Source organism: Pseudophryne corroboree, chromosome 12 (assembly GCF_028390025.1).
Source record: "Pseudophryne corroboree isolate aPseCor3 chromosome 12, aPseCor3.hap2, whole genome shotgun sequence".
Classification (NCBI taxonomy): domain Eukaryota; kingdom Metazoa; phylum Chordata; class Amphibia; order Anura; family Myobatrachidae; genus Pseudophryne; species Pseudophryne corroboree.
This window is the reverse complement of record NC_086455.1, coordinates 80,001,188-80,018,276: the sequence shown is the minus strand read 5'-3', so window position 1 is coordinate 80,018,276 and position 17,089 is coordinate 80,001,188. Positions and strand designations below refer to the sequence as shown.

The following is a 17,089-nucleotide window of genomic DNA, read 5'->3' as shown; positions in this document are numbered from 1 at the left end:
CACTTAACTCCCAGAGGAAGGACATACTGGCCGAAATGTGTTGGAGCACCCACTGACAGTGACAGAATAATCTACCTACAGCCGCATACAAGCCAGTGCAACTGCGGGACTGTATATCCTGGAAGAGGCACCAGCTGCGATCATGTGACCAGTGTGACAGGAACTTTGGGAGCAGGAGAGCAACTCCGGCAGCAACCAGCAGGAAGGACACAGGCAGAGCGAAAGATGGTAAGGAGAGTCCCTGCAGTGGAGTTCAATGACAGGTTAACCCAAACCATAGGCATCGATGGACACGGCACGGGCACCAACCCCAGGAACAACCTCTATACAGGGAACTCCGAGGTAGTGGGTCCCACACGAAGAAAGTCAGCCCGGAGCTCCCTTTACAACATTGCCTTAGCATACCTCAGGTCCACCTGTGAGAAGGAGACCCCCGGGTACCCCCAGCAGACACCCTAAATGGCCGGCCGATCTTGGACATTTTTTTTTAAAGACACAATCAATTGCAAGGCAAAACCATGCCTTGTAAGTGATTGTCCCTTTAAAAAAAAGTATCAGCTTGGCCAGAAACCCGCACCTCCGGTGATCTCGGACTGTATTACATCCCACCGACAGGACAGTGTTATACCACGTTACACAACACCACATGTTACACTGTCACAGGTCTAAATGCCTGTCTAGCAGAGACAATACTCGTTAACCACTTGTCTGGCATGGTTGCATCAGATGTGACCACACCAGAAACAAATGCAGGCATCAGATCACTCGCTCACCATCAGGCGGCTTGCAGCACCCACAGTGATGCGACAGCCGCCCATTGCAGAGGCCCTGGCCTCTCCCCACCCCCTAAACAGTGGCGACACGCCTCCATCAACGCCCACCAAATGACAGCAGACTGGCAATCACTGACAGTCTGCTGCCATCCTGCTTCCTACATGGCAGGACCTGTTCGTGCAAATGTACAGAACGGGTCCTGCGCTTGTGCAAATGATGTTGCAGATCCTTCAGGACTTAAATGACCATCAATATGTAACCAGCCTTAAACAATATCTGGTCTCATTTTCAAATAATTTAAAACATTTGTGTCCCATTTTTTTCTTTCCAGCAAAGTGCTTTTTTTTTGCTTTTCTATTTTAAAGAAAACTGCACAGAACAGCCATACCCTGGGGTTATGGCTAAAACCAAGTTGGAGAAGGGACCTCTGACGTCACCAGGGGGAGGAGCCATGCCCAAACATGGCTTAGCTCGCCACCGGGTTACTAAAGGGAGTAGTTGGTGACGTGGATAGTAAAACTATCTCACTGGCCTAGCCGCTCCCCCTGGTGTTGTGGCTCCTCCCCCTAACATCAGAGGTCCTTTCGTCAACTTCATTCTAACATCTACCATACCCCTGGTGCCATCTGACCATGCACCTGACCAGGGGCGGAACTCCCGGAGGCAACGGAGTCGGTTGCTGCCGGGCTCCAACCCTGAAGGGGGCATCTGACTCCATAGGTGTGTGCACGGGGTCACCAGGCTTACCATAAAGTACAGAGCCGCCAGTATCGCAAGCGTCAATGGCCAGGGAAATCTGGAGCCTCCGCTGCGGTAGCTGGTCATGTGATCGTGCTGAGCAGTCTTCAAGGGGTGACGCTGTCAATAAAGCCGCTTCCGCCTGCTGTAAGTTTGAGAGAGTGGGAAGAGCGATGCTGCATAGCTGCACATAGCGCTGTGCATTGCTCTGCCATTCCGGGGTCCGCACTCTGGGACCACATACTGGGACACCACAGCAAGGACTTCTGGAATTCCTGTACATTATCCCAGCTCAGTAGGGTTAGTGCAAGTTCAGATCTTGGCACACACTCTGTAACAGGCTCCTACACTTGTTCTCTATATGTGTGGTGGCTGATAGTTGTTTGGCTGGTCTGTACGGGTCAGCACACGTGTCAGGCATTGTTTATTTAATTATTTCTTTTCATATACTGTACTGTAGTTGCATTTTAATCATATATGATGCATTACTGATTCTTTCCTTTATTTTAAATATACATAATCCTGGAAGCTGCTGCATTTGCTGAAGGAGCACTGGACTATTGTTGTTTATTGTATATAGCTAAGCTATATCCATATTGGCTAATGTACCTGGTCCTTCTGTTCCCACACGTCATGAATTACACATGTTTGTTTGCTTTTTTAGTCCAAATCTCACCCTAACCCTCCCAGTGCCTAACCCTAACTATTCCCTTCCATAGCCTAACCGTAACCTTCGCCCGGTCTCTAACTCCAATCGTCCCCTCTTGTAGCCTAACCCTAATCATCCCCTGGTGCCTAACCCCGCTTCCCGTATAATAACCGTAACCTCCCCCCGGTGAAAAATCCTAATCTTCCCCACTCGTAGCCTAACACTAACCATCCCCCTGGCGCAAAACCCTAACTGTCCCCTCACGTAGCCTAAAACTCTAATCGACCCCCAAATGCCTAACCCTATGGCACATGTTTGCCCTGTTTCAGTGTAATGTGTATGATATCCCAGCTGTCAGGATGCTAGCAGTCAAAATACCGACTGCTGCATCCCAATGCAGGGAATCCTGACAGGTTTGTGCAAAGGTCCCTAATTCCTAATCCACCTAACCCTAAACCTCCCTCCCCACAGCCTAAACCTAACCCTCCCCCCCACCCGCACCCTCACTGGTGGTGCCTAACACAACGTCCCTGTTCCCATAGCCTAAACCTAACCCCCCCTCCCTGCAGTCTAACCCTCCAATCCCTGCGGTTTAATCCTAAACACCCCCGCAACTCAGTTTACCTCTCCAGCGGCTGGCACTTCCTTGTTCGGGATCCCGGCGTTCGGATATGTGTTTTTACCTACAGTGGGGACAGTAATATTGTGTAGGGAATACAGGGGTCTGTAATGTAGTGCAGAGTACAATGGAGTCAGTAATGTAGTTTTGGGTGCAGGGGGGGGCAGTAATTTAGTGTAGGATATAAATGGGTCAATAGTCTTGTGTAGGGTATAGAGGGGTCAGTAATGTAGTGGCGGGTATAGAGGGGAAAGTGATGTAGTGTAGGGTATGGAGGGGTCAGTGATGTAGTGTAGGGTATAGAGGGGTCAGTGATGTAGTGTAGGGTATAGAGGGGTCAGTAATGTAGTGGCAGGTATAGAGGAGTCAGTGATGTAGTGTAGGGTATAGAGGGGTCAGTGAAGTAGTATAGCGTATGGAGGGGTCAGTAATGTAGTGGCGGGTATAGAGGAGTCAGTGATGTAGTGTAGGTTATAGAGGGGTCAGTGATGTAGTGTACAGTAGGGTATATTTATTATTTATTTATTTATTAAGTTTCTTATATAGTGCAGCATATTCTGTTGCGCTTTACAATTAGAACAATAATAGAACAAAACTGGGTAAAAACAGACAGACAGAGGTATGTAGGAAGGCCCTGCTCGCAAGCTTACAATCTATATAGAGGGATCAGCGATGTAGGGCAGGGTATGGAAGGGTCAGTGATATAGTGGCGGGTATAGAGGAGTCAGTGATTTAGTGTAGGCCAGGGTATAAAAGGAGTCCAAGGGTGATACGTGGGGTTCCTCCGATAGAAAGTTATGGGCGGTATACCCTTTCCCGCCAGAAGTAAGGGCGAGTTGGGAAACACACCTTAGGGTGGATAAGGCGCTCACACGCTTATAAAAACAAGTGGCGTTACCGTCTCCAGATACGGCCGCCCTCAAGGAGCCAGCTGATAAGAAGCTGAAAAATAGCCTAAGAAGTATATACACACATACTGGTGTTATACTACGACCAGCAATCGCCTCAGACTGGATGTGCAGCGCTGAGGGGGCTTGGTCGGATTTCCTGACTGAAAATTTTGATACCCTTGTATCCAAGAAGTCCAATGATGCACTGACACTTTTCCTGGTTTTAGGAGGATCCCGATTAGCTCGGATAACTCCCTGGTTTTCTCCACTGGGAGAAACACGTTTTTCTGGACTGTGTCCAGAATCTTCCCTAGGAACAGTAGACGTGTCGTCGGAAAAATCTGCGATTTTGGAATATTTAGAATCCACTCGTGCTGTCGTAGAACTACTTAAGATAGTGCTACTCCGACCTCCAACTGTTCTCTGGACCTTGCCCTTATCAGGAAAGCGTCCATGTTTCTTTTAAGAAAAATCCTCATTCCGGCCATTACCTTGGTAAAGACCCGGGGCGCCGTGGACAATCCAAACGGCAGCGTCTGAACTGATAGTGACAGTTCTGTACCAGGAACCTGAAGTACCCTTGGTGAGAAGGGCAAATTTGGACCTGTAGGTAAACGTCCCTGATATCCAGTGACATCATATCGTCCCCTTCTTCCTGGTTCGCTATCACTGCTTCGAGTGACTCCATCTTGATTTGAACGCTTGTATGTAAGTGTTCAAATATTTCAGATCTCACCGAGCCGGTTGGCTTCAGTACCACAATATAGTGTGGAATACTACCCCCTTCCTTGTTGTAAGAAGGGTACTTTGATTATCACCTGCTGGGAATACAGCCTGTGAATTGTGTGAGGGGGAGACGTCTCGAATTTCCAATGTACACCTGGGATATTACATGTAGGATCCCGGAGTTCCCTTGCGAGTGTTGCTGAAACTCTTGAGATGACCCCCTACCGCACCTGAGTCCGCTTGTACGGCCCCAGCGTTATGCTGCGGACTTGGCAGAAGCCGTGAGGAGCTTCTGTTCCTGGGAATGAGCTGCTTGCTGCAGTCTTCTTCCCTTTCCTCTCCCCCTGGGCAGATATGACTGGCCTTCGCCCGCCTGCCCGTATGGGGACGAAAGGACTGAGACTGAAAAGACTGTGTCCTTTTCTGCCAATATGTGACTCGGGGTAACAAAAGGTGGATTTTTCAGCTGTTGCCATGGCCACCAGGTCCAATGGACCGCCCCTTTATACGGCAATACTTCCATATGCCGTCAGGAATCTGCCTCACCTGACCACTGTCGTGTCTTCGTCTGGCAGATATGTACATCACATTTACTCTTGATGCCAGAATGCAAATATGCCTCTGCGCATCACACATATATAGAAATGCATCCTTAAAATGCTCTATAGACAATAAAATCCTGTCCCTGTCAAGGGTATCAAAATTTTCAGTCAGGAAATCCGACCAAGCCCCCTCAGCGCTGCACATCCAGGCTGAGGCGATTGCTGGTCGTAGTATAACACCAGTATGTGTGTATATACTGTTATGATATTTTCCAGCTTCCTATCAGCTGGCTCCTTGAGGGCGGCCGTATCTGGAAACGGTAACGCCATGTTTTTTATAAGCGTGTGAGCGCCTTGTCCACCCTAAGGTGTGTTTTCCAACTCGCCCTTACTACTGGCGGGAAAAAGGGTATACCGCCCATAACTTTCTGTCGGAGGAACCCCACGTATCATCACACACTTCATTTAATTTATCTGATTTAGGCAAAACTACAAGTAGTTTATTCCCACCCTACAAAATACCCTTATTTGTGGTACTTGTGGTATCAGAAATACGTAACACCTCTTTCATTGCCCTTAACATGTAACTTGTGGCCCTAAAGGAAAAATACGTTTGTTTCTTCACCGTCGACACTGGGGTCAGTGTCCGTGTCAGTGTCTGTCGACCGACTGAGGTAAATGGGTGTTTTTACAAGCCCCTGACGGTGTCTGAGACGCCTGGACCGATACTAATTTGTCCGCCGGCTGTCTCATGTCGTCAACCGGCTTGCAGCGTGTTGACATTATCACGTAATTCCATAAGTAAGCCATCTTCTGGTGTCGACTCCCTAGAGAGTGACATCACCATTACAGGCAATTTTCTCCGTCTCCTCACCAACATTTTCCTCATACATGTCGACACACACGTACCGACCTACAGCACACACATACAGGGAATGCTCTGATAGAGGACAGGACCCACTAGCCCTTTGGGGAGACAGAGGGAGAGTTTGCCAGCACACACCAAAAGCGCCATAATGTATATAACAACCCTAGAAGGTGTTGTTTCTATATATGGGCTCTTAATATATAATTATATCGCCAATTTATGCCCCCCTTCTCTTTAACCCTGTGTCTGTAGTGCAGGGGAGAGTGGGAGCCTTCCTCACCAGCGGAGCTGGTCAGGAAAATGGCGCTGAGTGCTGAGGAGAATAAGCTCCGCCCCTTTCACGGCGGGCTTTTCTCCCGGTTATTAGGAAAACTGGCCTGGGTTAAATACATACATATAGCCTTAATGGCTATATGTGATGTATTTATTTGCCAAATAGGTATTTATATTGCTGCCCAGGGCGCCCCCAGCAGCGCCCTGCACCCTCCGTGACCGTGTCAGTGAGCCGTGTAGCAACAATGGCGCACAGCTGCAGTGCTGTGCGCTACCTCTCTGAAGACTGTGAAGTCTTCTGCCGCCTGTTTCCGGACCTCCGTTCCGCCGTCTTTCTTCAGCGTCTGTAAGGGGGATCGGCGGCGCGGCTCCGGGACGAACCCCAGGCTGACCTGTGTTCCGACTCCCTCTGGAGCTCAGTGTCCAGTAGCCTAAGATCCCAATCCATCCTGCACGCAGGTGAGTTGGAGATCTCTCCCCTAAGTCCCTCGTTGCAGTGATCCTGTCGCCAGCAGGAATCACTGATTAGAAACCTAAAAAAAAAACTTTACTAAACAGCTCCTTAAGAGAGCCATCCAGTTTGCACCCTTCTCGGACGGGCACAAAAACCTAACTGAGGCTTGGAGGAGGGTCATGGGGGGAGGAGCCAGTACACACCATGTGACCTAAAAAGCTTTTTAGATGTGCCCTGTCTCCTGCGGAGCCCGCTATCCCCCATGGTCCTGACGGAGTCCCCAGCATCCACTAGGACGTTAGAGAAAATACGAATAATTTTTTGTAAGCAGGGGTAAACAACATTTATCTTGCCTCCGGGCAACTTGGATGAACTTACGCCACTGCACCTGACTGATATTATTGGAGAAATGTGCTACAAATCAGACCCGCCAACATGACCCCTTCCATCAGGTACAAAACGCTCTGCTCCCTGGCCTGGGATCTGGTCTGAAAGTCGACAATGTTTAGGTCAACCACTATAGGTCGACAGGGTTTCTAGGTCGACAGGTCAAAAGGTCGACATGAGTTTTTCACACACAAAAAATATTTTTTTGAATTTTTCCGTACTTAACGATCCACGTGGACTACGATTGGAACGGTTATCTGTGCTGAGCGAAGTGAGGCACCTTGCCCGAAGCATGGCGAGCGTAGTGACACGGTGCACTAACTGGGGTTTCCGGTCACTTTACGAAGAAAACGACACCAAAAATAAAAAAACCTGATGTCGACCTTTTGACCTAGAAACCATGTCGACCTTCCACCCCTGTCGACATAGTGACTGTCAACCTAAACATTGTCAACACAGATACTGACGATTTGATGATCCACACCCCTCGGGCCTTCCCTCTCAGTCTGTGGGGAGGGGGGTATTCAATTGTTTGAAAAGTCAGTTGGGTGTCTATCTAATGGACAGGAAAAATCAGACACCCAACCGACTTTTTAAACAATTGAGTTCCCCCTATGACTCCAGTCACCTGTGTTGGATTAGGTAATTGAGGAGAAAGATGTTTCTATAGGAGACTGCACTCACACTGAGAGGGAAGACCAGGTACAGAGCATCTTGTATCTGATGGAAGGCGTCATGTGGGAGGGTCTGGTAACATACAGAAACACAGAGCAGCAGATCGCATTGCGCTCACATTGGTCAGCAGTGTAATAAACGCATAAAGCAGTTCTGTCTATAAGCAGCAGCATTGCCCACGCGACGTCACACCTGCCAGTGCCGGTATTGAAAGGAACTCGGGTGGGTTAGTTGAGGGGCGTTCCCGCACGGCACCAAAAGCGCGCTCCCGCCGCGCCTCACCGCCTCATCTTCCCCGGCAGAGGGCGCTGTGCCTACTGCAGCAGCAGCAGCAGCAGCAGCAGCGGGAGGAGGAGGAGGTGGAGGTGGGAAGCAGAAGCTTGCCCTGTTTATTCCCATCCATCCTCATCAGCGCACACAGGGATGGACCTGTCTCCGGGGGACCCTCAGGCTTCCTTCCCACCACCCTCCTCGGATTGAACAGGTATTGGGCTTGCCCCCCAGGTGTCATTGGGACCATGCACCGGGCTCCCTGCAGCCTGTGACAGGGAAATCAGAGAAAGCCGAGGAAGCAGCTGGAAGAGGAGGAGGAGGAGGAGGAGGAGAAGAAGAAGCGGATTCTCTGGTTGCTAAGGTAATCCCAGCTGGTCCTATACTGTGTTACAATGTATCACAGCTCCCTCATATTGCATGTCTCTCCTGGCTGCAGCACTCTGCTCATCATTTTATTTCCCTGCCATTGCTGAGCCACAATCCCCCTCTCTCCTCCATTCCCAATATACAGAGCACAACCAAATCCTAAACACCATGGCAGCCACACAAATGCCAGGAGGGGTGCTGCCTGTGCTGGAATTTGTGCAGCCCTGGGGTTTGACAGAGCTGCTGCTTTGTCCTCTTATTGAGGGGAGGGAAGGGGGGTTCTTTATACTGTACCCCGGTAATTCTGCTTTAATGCATGCTATTTTAGGTCACAGACCAATCAGGGGTTATTGGGTTGCATATGCTGGATTATCCAGGATCCTATAGGAATGTAATGTCTTCTCATTTATGTTGCTTGTGTGTGTGCACCTGATTGCATTATTTCAATGGATTCCTAGCTTTACTATGTGTGTGTGTGTGTGTGTGTGTGGTGATGATGGCAGGGGATTGGGGGATGGCTGTTTGGTGTGTTTATGTGACATTATGTGCATCAGAATAGTGGATGGATGAATAAACCGCTCCTGTGATCAGGGAGGCTGTTCTGATGGTGTACACTACAGTATGGGTTCACTTACGCCAACCTGCTGTTTGTGATGTGATTCCATTTTATTTCACAACAAATCTGAATTGTTTGGGAGGGAAAATGACACAGTTTAAGTGTAATCTTCCTATTAGCAAAAATTTTTACTACAAGTTTTGCATTAAATTCAGTACGTATTTACTGTTTGATACATTAAAACACTTTGGGATTTACATTAAGAGTGTGGTTCTTCTGTGTGTTAAGATTGCTATACAGTTTGTATTGAGCACATTGTATATCCTGTTTCATGTTCTAGATAAATTGCATGTGTAAAGGTACATTTTAGGTAAAATTTGGGGGGGTTGCTTAATTGATTTTTGTTCATTGGCTGCTGGTTAATGTGCCAATGTAATGTCCTATTGTACCAGTCCTCTACATCCCCAAAGGCTTGAATAAGTGAATATTGCAAGGTTTGTGTTGAACTGAAATGTATAGTGTGATGTTTGTTTGCTATTAATTATGTGTTCTATTTCTGAGCCTGGTTCTTGCATGATTTTGCATAGGTTACTATTATCTTGATGAAAGGACAATATATTTTATGTTTAAATTTGTGTTAATTTGTACAAAACTCTGCATTGCATTAGACTTGTCTAGATTTTAATGTTGTACTGTATGTAGCTGCTCGGTTGTATGGTTAATATGATTTTCTTTTGAATGCGTGATTTACAAATATCTTGGTAGGTAATCAGTTGAAACACAAATGCATTACTATATTGTTCATGCTAGGGCTTATTCTTATTTTTAAATGAATGAATTTGTGTCCAGCGGTATGTATGCCTGGTGTTTTGCTTTGGTGACAGTGTGTGTGTGATTAATAGATTGAGACTTGGTTATAAATCTGGTACTTTGTATCCATCAATTTGTGCTGCCATTTTTGTTATTTTACCAACAATAACAGTTTAATATTTCTGTGCAACGATACTGTCATTTTGTTCAGCTGTGTCATTTCCATTCGATGCATTGTGTTCTCAGTTGGGTTGCGGTTGTGGGGCACAATTCCATGGTGGTACTTTTTTCATATTTTGTTTAGGGTCATATCACAGATTGAAATAACCATTTTTGAGTTTTGTTGGTTTTAGTTGAGTCTTCCTGAATACTTTGGCCTATAGAACAGATTACTTTTAATCTGAAGTTGAAGTCCTTTAAGAACAGATCTGTTTGTCTGTTTACATTGTCTATGTCAGGGCTGGCCAAACCGGTCCTTGAGATCTACCAACAGTGCATGTTTTCCAGGCCTCCTGGATATCTGTAGAACTCTCGGTTAGGAATGAATGCAGCACATCTTAATTAGTAATGACTACACCTGTGCACCAGCTAGGTAGTCTGGAAAATGTGAACTGTTGGTAGATCTCGAGGACCGGTTTGGCCAGCCCTGGTCTATGTAGACTAGTTACACCTTGAGCCATCATCTTTGCAATTGATTCCTTTGCTTTATATAGTGTGTATGAAGTGGGAGGCAAGGATCTACCTATTAACAAATGTTTATGTAGTTATACTGTACCTGTCTTCATATTGCTTTATCAATAGGAATATAAATTCGTTATACCGTACACTTGGTTATATTTTTGTATAATACTGTAAGCTTCTGTGTGTTTTATTGTGACTATAGTATGAATGTAACAGACCGTATGCTGAAATTGAAGCATTTCAATACAGATGTATAATGGATGTAATTGTGGGGGTTTCCAGTGCACTGGTTCATCTCCGCAAATATATATTTCCCTAGTGTATAAAATGGAATATTTAGATGCCTTGATGTTATTTATAATACTTTCTCTCTAGTAATCAAACACCGTGTGCTACTCTTCAAATCAAGGAAACTTCCAGTGCCTGACTAAGCTTTATCAGACTGAATATATGAACTATAATTTATTGGAACTTATTACAAACTGCTTATACACTGCTAAACCTGGTCTATTTGGGCGCCACAAGCATGATAATGGGCATCCAAAACAACTGAATCGCTCCATCTGTGCCCATTACAGTTCTTATTGCGCTTGTCTTGACCAAATGTACTAGGTTTCGACACGTAAAGTGACTAAAACCATGCAAACTACTGGGTGCACTGCATTTAGTTGCCAAAAAGTTCAACTTTGAGCAGATTTCTGCTGCGCACTGTATGACTGGGACTGTATTTGCATCCAAGATGCTATGCTACAGTGTTTTCATGGAAAACATTGTAACATTACATTTTGGGTGCAGATACAGCCACAGACACACACAGAATATAGACATGCAGCATATCATTTTAATCAGCAGACGCTGCTTGTACATCCTATTACATTACTTTGCGTCTAAGGGAGATATACTATTAGCCCCGGTAATTTTACTGGGGCTAATTGTCCCGCCAGGGGCTATCCTGTTACCCCCGATAAGCCAGCACAAGCAGTGGCTTATTGGGGGTTACCTGACACTGCGCCGGGTGCAGGCTCCTGACAGCTCCCGGTGCAGCGCGCCGATGCCGACTGCCCGTGAGACACACAAGCATGGTGCCGAACTCAGACCCCCAGCAGCAGTCATCCAGCGGCTTCCCTCAGCCAGCGGCCACACAGCACCCGCGTTATCGGGACATCGCAGCTGCACACAGATCCCCAGCAGCATCAGCAGTCACCCGGCGGCTTTCCCCAGTCAGCGGCCACACAGCATCCCCGTCCTCAGCAGGAGGACGGGGACGCTGAACCTGTGTGTTTACGGGAGAAAGGGCATTTTTTTTTACAGGCGATCATTCTGGATAGCCTGTAAAAAATAAAAATAAAAAAATAAATAAATTGGGTGAAAAATCGCGATTATAAGAGGACACATCTGTATATACCAGAGTCAGAGATTAAGGACCTTGGGCAAAAAATGAGCATGGAGCATTTTGTGAGAAGCAGTGGTGGGCCGTGTGGGAGTGGCCAGTGCCATGTGGGCCTGTACACCCCTTACACTAGCCCCAATGTATCTATAAATATGTAAAATAAGATGGGCAGCATTTTGTGTGGAAAATGTAAATATAGTTTTAATATGATTCTTGGCCGACTAGGTCATTGTCATGGGCCTATTTATATCTTGAGGCCTGGTTGCTGTAATCCCATCCTGCCCATTGTTAATCTGATGAAAAAAAGCAATGGTGGCTAAAGAGATACAACCTGAATTAAAAGGCTATTTTTTATAGTATTTATATTTGGTGTGGATCATAAGGTCGACCACTAATGGTCGACATGGAAAAAAGTTGACATGAGGTTTAAAAAAAAAAAAAATTGGTGTAATTTTCTTTGTAATGTGACCAGGAACCCCAATTACTGCACCGTGTCCTCTTGCATGACTCTCTTCGCTCACCATGCTTTGGGCAAGGTGCCTCGCTCATCTACCGCTGCGCTCGGCACAGTTTACTATTCCCAATCGTAGTCCACGTGGATCTAGTGACCATGTCAACCTATAGATCATGTCGACCTAATGACTGTCGACCTAAGTGTGGTCGACCTAGAGACCGGATTCCATTTATATTATAGATTACATATAATATGGGGGGAATTCAATTGTTTTATGAGCGCCTAAGTGTAAAAAGGCGCCCAGCAGAGCTATTCAATTGTATCCACCATTGGGTGTGCATGCCCCGTGTGTACACCTATTAGTACCGTGTTTAGCTGAGCTAAACCCATCTAAAGTCCTGGTTAGGGTGCTCAAACTCCTCAGGAGGCTGTGAGCTGAGATAGCCCCCCAGACTGCATGCGCGCCTGACTGGAGGAACATTTGAATTGCTCAGTTGGGCGCCATCTAGTGGCAGCCAGGGGGAAAAAATAATAGAATTTCCCCCATGTGTTAAAAATAGACTATACCTTAGTCATTGTCTAAAACCAAACCTATCCATTCACACTGCACACTGAAATCGGCCCTTTGCCCTTAGTGTATGTACGGTAAATAAAGAAATGTTCAATTAAAATTCTAGTAAATAATTTATTGATGCAAGTGGAGAGAGTTATGGATTGTTCTGCATGCTCAGGTATACAGTACTCGTGTGAGGAGTAATATAGCTTCCTAGGGACCTAGAGCTTTCTTCCTGTACTCTGCTCTCTGTCATGTTACTTATCAAGCACAAACTATAATTATGTTTCTGTGTCACCGTCAATCTGAAATTGGAAATGCATGATGGATTATCAGTGATGTGTGCTAAACACTCTCCTTATGTTTCTCAAGGCCTCAGGCGTTTTGCTTTTCTCTTCTGTTGCATGAAAGGTGAAGTAAGCCTCAGTGCTATAGGAAATCACAGCATATCAAATTTGCTCACTCCTCTTATCAACTGTAGAAACTTGATATATACTAAATTTAACCAGTATGCTACACGTTTGCTGAATGAGTGCTGTACTGTACTTTTTTTTTTCAAGTGTAAGGTTTTTGCAGATTAAAGTTTTTTTTGTTTTTCTTACTTTGTTGCAATAGTTATTGGAAAGTGAAATAAGTTGGCACTATAGACATACGAACGCACTGCCGATGTCAGCCGCAGTTGAGCGATATATTTTTTTTTTTTCTCTTTTCTGCAGAGCATTCAGAGTCGCAGTTACAATTAAGATGCTCTGAGGAGCACAGTGTCAGAAATAATACTGGAAATGTGCTGGGGGTTCCTAGTCGGTGACTGAGGGGAGGCTATTCGAACGCAGGAAGATGGTCCATCATATGGGATTGTCGCTGTAGTGAGTGCAAACTGCAGTGCTTCCTCACTCACATTGGAGGCACCTAGCTTGGGGATGGGTTGACCAATGAATGTATCTGAAGACGCACCAAGTGGTATTTGGGCGTCTAAAGATGCTCAAAGTGGGCTTCTCAGTTCTTGCTCCTTCGGTTGTACTCCAGGGGCGGACTTGTAGCCACATTTGCATAAAGTTGCAGACACAGGGTTAAATCTACTAAGGTGGGTGTTTTTTTGTTTTTTTTAGAACTGATGATGTTGTCCATAGCAACCAATCAGATTATATTATCTTCTAGAAGCAGCTAGATAAATGTTAAGTAGAATCTGATTGGTTGCTATGAGCAACATCTCCAGTTCTTACAAAAAAAGAAACTCCCACCTTAGTAAATTTACCTCACTGACTCCACTGCGTATGACCCAGAATCAGCCCCATAGTACTGTAGGTAATGGGCAGATCAGAGGCCTTAATGAGAAAGAACTATGTCTGCGGTCAGTTTTACCCATTTTGTACATGTTTTATATATCTATCAAACCTCATTAGAGGAACTCTGGGTTAAATCAACTATATTGTTTAAAGCATACAAAGATGTCCGACATTTCCGGGCACACTCGCACTATTTCTACGGTGTAGACATCCTTGTATGCTTTACACAATATGTTGGAATTAACCCAGACTCTGAGTGCCTCTGTTCTGGACCTCTAATGAGGCTTGCCTTTGTACTAATAGTATAGTAGTAGTTCTCACTCGAGACCATAATGAAAAACACACGCACACACACACGCACACACGCTGTAGCAGTGTGTGAGCTTTTTTTATTATGGTCTGGAGTGCCAACTACTACACTTTAACTACATTACACCGAGTTAGGTGCCAGTGGGGGTGGAGAGTGAATGTGTGCACCCCATTCCTGGGAATGTTGGGTGCGGTGGATTCCTGTATGTGTTGAATAGGGTTAATTTTTAATTAGCCCTTTTGTGATCATAGCTGTCCCATACGCCCCTCTCTAATTTCATTTACTTGAAACCTGTGTCAGCTGTTTCATTGGTGTGCTGGTGACTTTCTCACTTTGAAAAGCCAGTAGTCAGTTGGCAGGTGAGCTTTAAACCAGGTAAGCACATGAGTGGAGTTGTGTTGGTGATTGCTTTAGCTTTTAAAAGCCAAAAGTGTGTTGGTGAGGTTTAAACCAGGTAAGCACATTTTATCCTATTGGATAGCAATTGCCAGGTTTCCAATACATCTATGTGCAAATTATATGTGATAGAGTAAGACTTGCGGTGAAATGGGGTCCCTTGTTTATATTTTGATTAAAACATATAAGTTTGCAGTCTGTCGTCAAGGGACCCAAATCTCTGCATTCCCGCCACTAGCGTATATGCTGAGCACACCATTACATTGCAGATAAATGCACTCACCTTCTCGGGTACAGAGGTAACATTTAGACGAGGGCTGGCTTGTGGGCCACACATAAATGGGCCTTATGTAGCCTTGATTGCAAGCAGCTGTGATAACATGAGACAACATTTTGAAACAAAAGTATCTTTTGTATTTAGCAGGTGGGTACACACTGGAAAGCTATATCTGCATTTCAATTGATCTGCAGATATATCTATGGACGGATCGGGCAGTGTGCTGTGCATACACACTGCCCGATCCGTTGGGGACTGACGTCATGAACTGGGCGGGCGTGTACACACGCCCGCCCAGTTCAGCTGTCAATCCCCGCCGGCCGCCGCAGCATGTGTATGGGCGGTCGGCCAACCGCCGTACACACACAGTGACGCGCCAATATATCATTAGATATATTGGCCGTTGGCTGTGCTGCGGGGCCGACGCGATACGTCTGTGAACGACTGAGTTCACAGACGTATCTGCCGCACACACTGGCCGACGGACCCGCAATATATCGGCCGTTCAAGAGAACGGCCGATATATCGGCCAGTGTGTACGGGCCTTAAGGCTGGGAACACACACATAGTGGTACAGAAGGAAGGAGTCTGCACAAGGACTCCTATGTGTTGGAATAGAGAATATGGGGCCTACTATAGATCTGATCGCAGCAGCAAGTTTGTTAGCTAACGGGCAAAACCATGGGGGTCATTCCGAGTTGATCGCTCGCTAGCAACTTTTTGCAGCGCTGCGATCAGGTTAAATGTCGGCAAAACTGCGTGTGCACCGCAAAGCGCAGGCGTGTCGTACGGATCGCAGCACAGTAAAAAGTTGCTAACGAGCGATCAACTCGGAATGATCCCCCCCCCCCCATGTGCACTGCAGGGGGAGCAGATAATAACCTGTGCAGAGAGAGTTATATTTGGGTGGGGTGTGTTCAAACTGAAATCTAAACTGCAGTGTAAAAATAATGCAGCCAGTATTTACCCTGCACAGAAACAAGATAACCCACCCAAATCTAACGCTCTATGCACATATTATATCTGCATACCTCCCAACATGACCCTCTCCAGGAGGGACACAGTGCTCTGCTTCTGGACTTTTCTCATAATTTATGATTGCGGACACCTTATGTCCCTCCTGGAGAGGGTCATGTTGGGAGGTATGTATCTGCCCCCCCTCCCCCCCCTGCAGTGCACATGGTTTTGCCCATTAGCTAACAGATTTGCTGCTGCAATCAGATCTGAATTACCCCCACTGTGTTCTGTTTGAAATCCTATTGTGGCACAGGCTGGATCCTGTTCTGCGGCATAACGGGATCAATGTGAACACAAAACCCTCCATCCGGCCAAGCGCTGTGCCGCTATGTGTGGCCCCAGCCTAAGGAGTCATTCTGAGTAAGTTCCACCCTTTTGTGTTTCTCTATTGGGTCTGAAGCTGGAGTGAGCAAAAAAAACCTAACGCAGTTTATGTAGCAGGTGATATTACAAGTGGATGGTGACAGGCGATGCCGTCTTACTATATTGACTCTCCTTCCTTACAGTAGGTTCTGTTTTCTTAGGCTGGGGCCACACACATTGGAGTCGATTCAATTCACTGACAGTTGAATAGCGCCGGGAGTTTGCTCCCGGCGCTATTCAATACAGCGACAAGTGACCCTCAATTGTCGGGCATTCTTCTCTCACCCCCGGGGGACGAGAGAAGAAACCCGACAAAAGTGCTGCTGCGCGGCCGGCGCGAGGCTGATTCTGTTGGGAATCAGCATCGCGCCGGGGAGTTAAGTCGGAGAATGCACGTTCTCCCGACAATTCAACCTGTTAAGTCGGCAAGTACGGGCCTTCGCCGACTTAACTGGAGCTGAAACTCCCAGCGCTATTCAACTGTCAGTGAATTGAATCGACCCCATTGTTTTACCAGGATGCAGCAGAACAGGACCTGTCTGGTAGGATACGCCTTCTTGGGTTTACACATGAGGCCACACGGATGCGTTTGTGGTTCTACCGCACTGTGTACACACACATTCAAATGTATGTGTTGTACTTGTCAGCCGGTCGTTCTGTCATCCTGCTGAATCTCAGCACGCTGCGGTTGCATCCGGTGGGTGCGGTTCAGCAGGAAATGTGTAGACGGCCGCATAGAGGGGGTCATTCCGAGTTGCTCGC

General features: G+C 46.5%; 1 protein-coding gene and 1 long non-coding RNA gene across 4 annotated transcripts in view; one reads left to right on the top strand and one right to left on the bottom strand.

The window, feature by feature from the left end:
* Positions 1-17,089, bottom strand: part of LOC134980734 (uncharacterized) — a 352,652-nt gene that overhangs the window by 52,911 nt on the left and 282,652 nt on the right. The window lies entirely within an intron of this gene.
* Positions 7,869-17,089, top strand: part of RGS6 (regulator of G protein signaling 6) — an 802,086-nt gene continuing 792,865 nt past the window's right edge. The window contains exon 1 of one of the 3 annotated variants that reach the window (XM_063947693.1): positions 7,869-8,229. The gene's annotated coding sequence lies outside the window, so the exon portion shown is untranslated. Of the gene's footprint in view, positions 8,230-14,707; positions 14,729-17,089 lie in introns of those variants that run through there. The other 2 variants (XM_063947695.1, XM_063947694.1) reach the window with 2 other exon arrangements.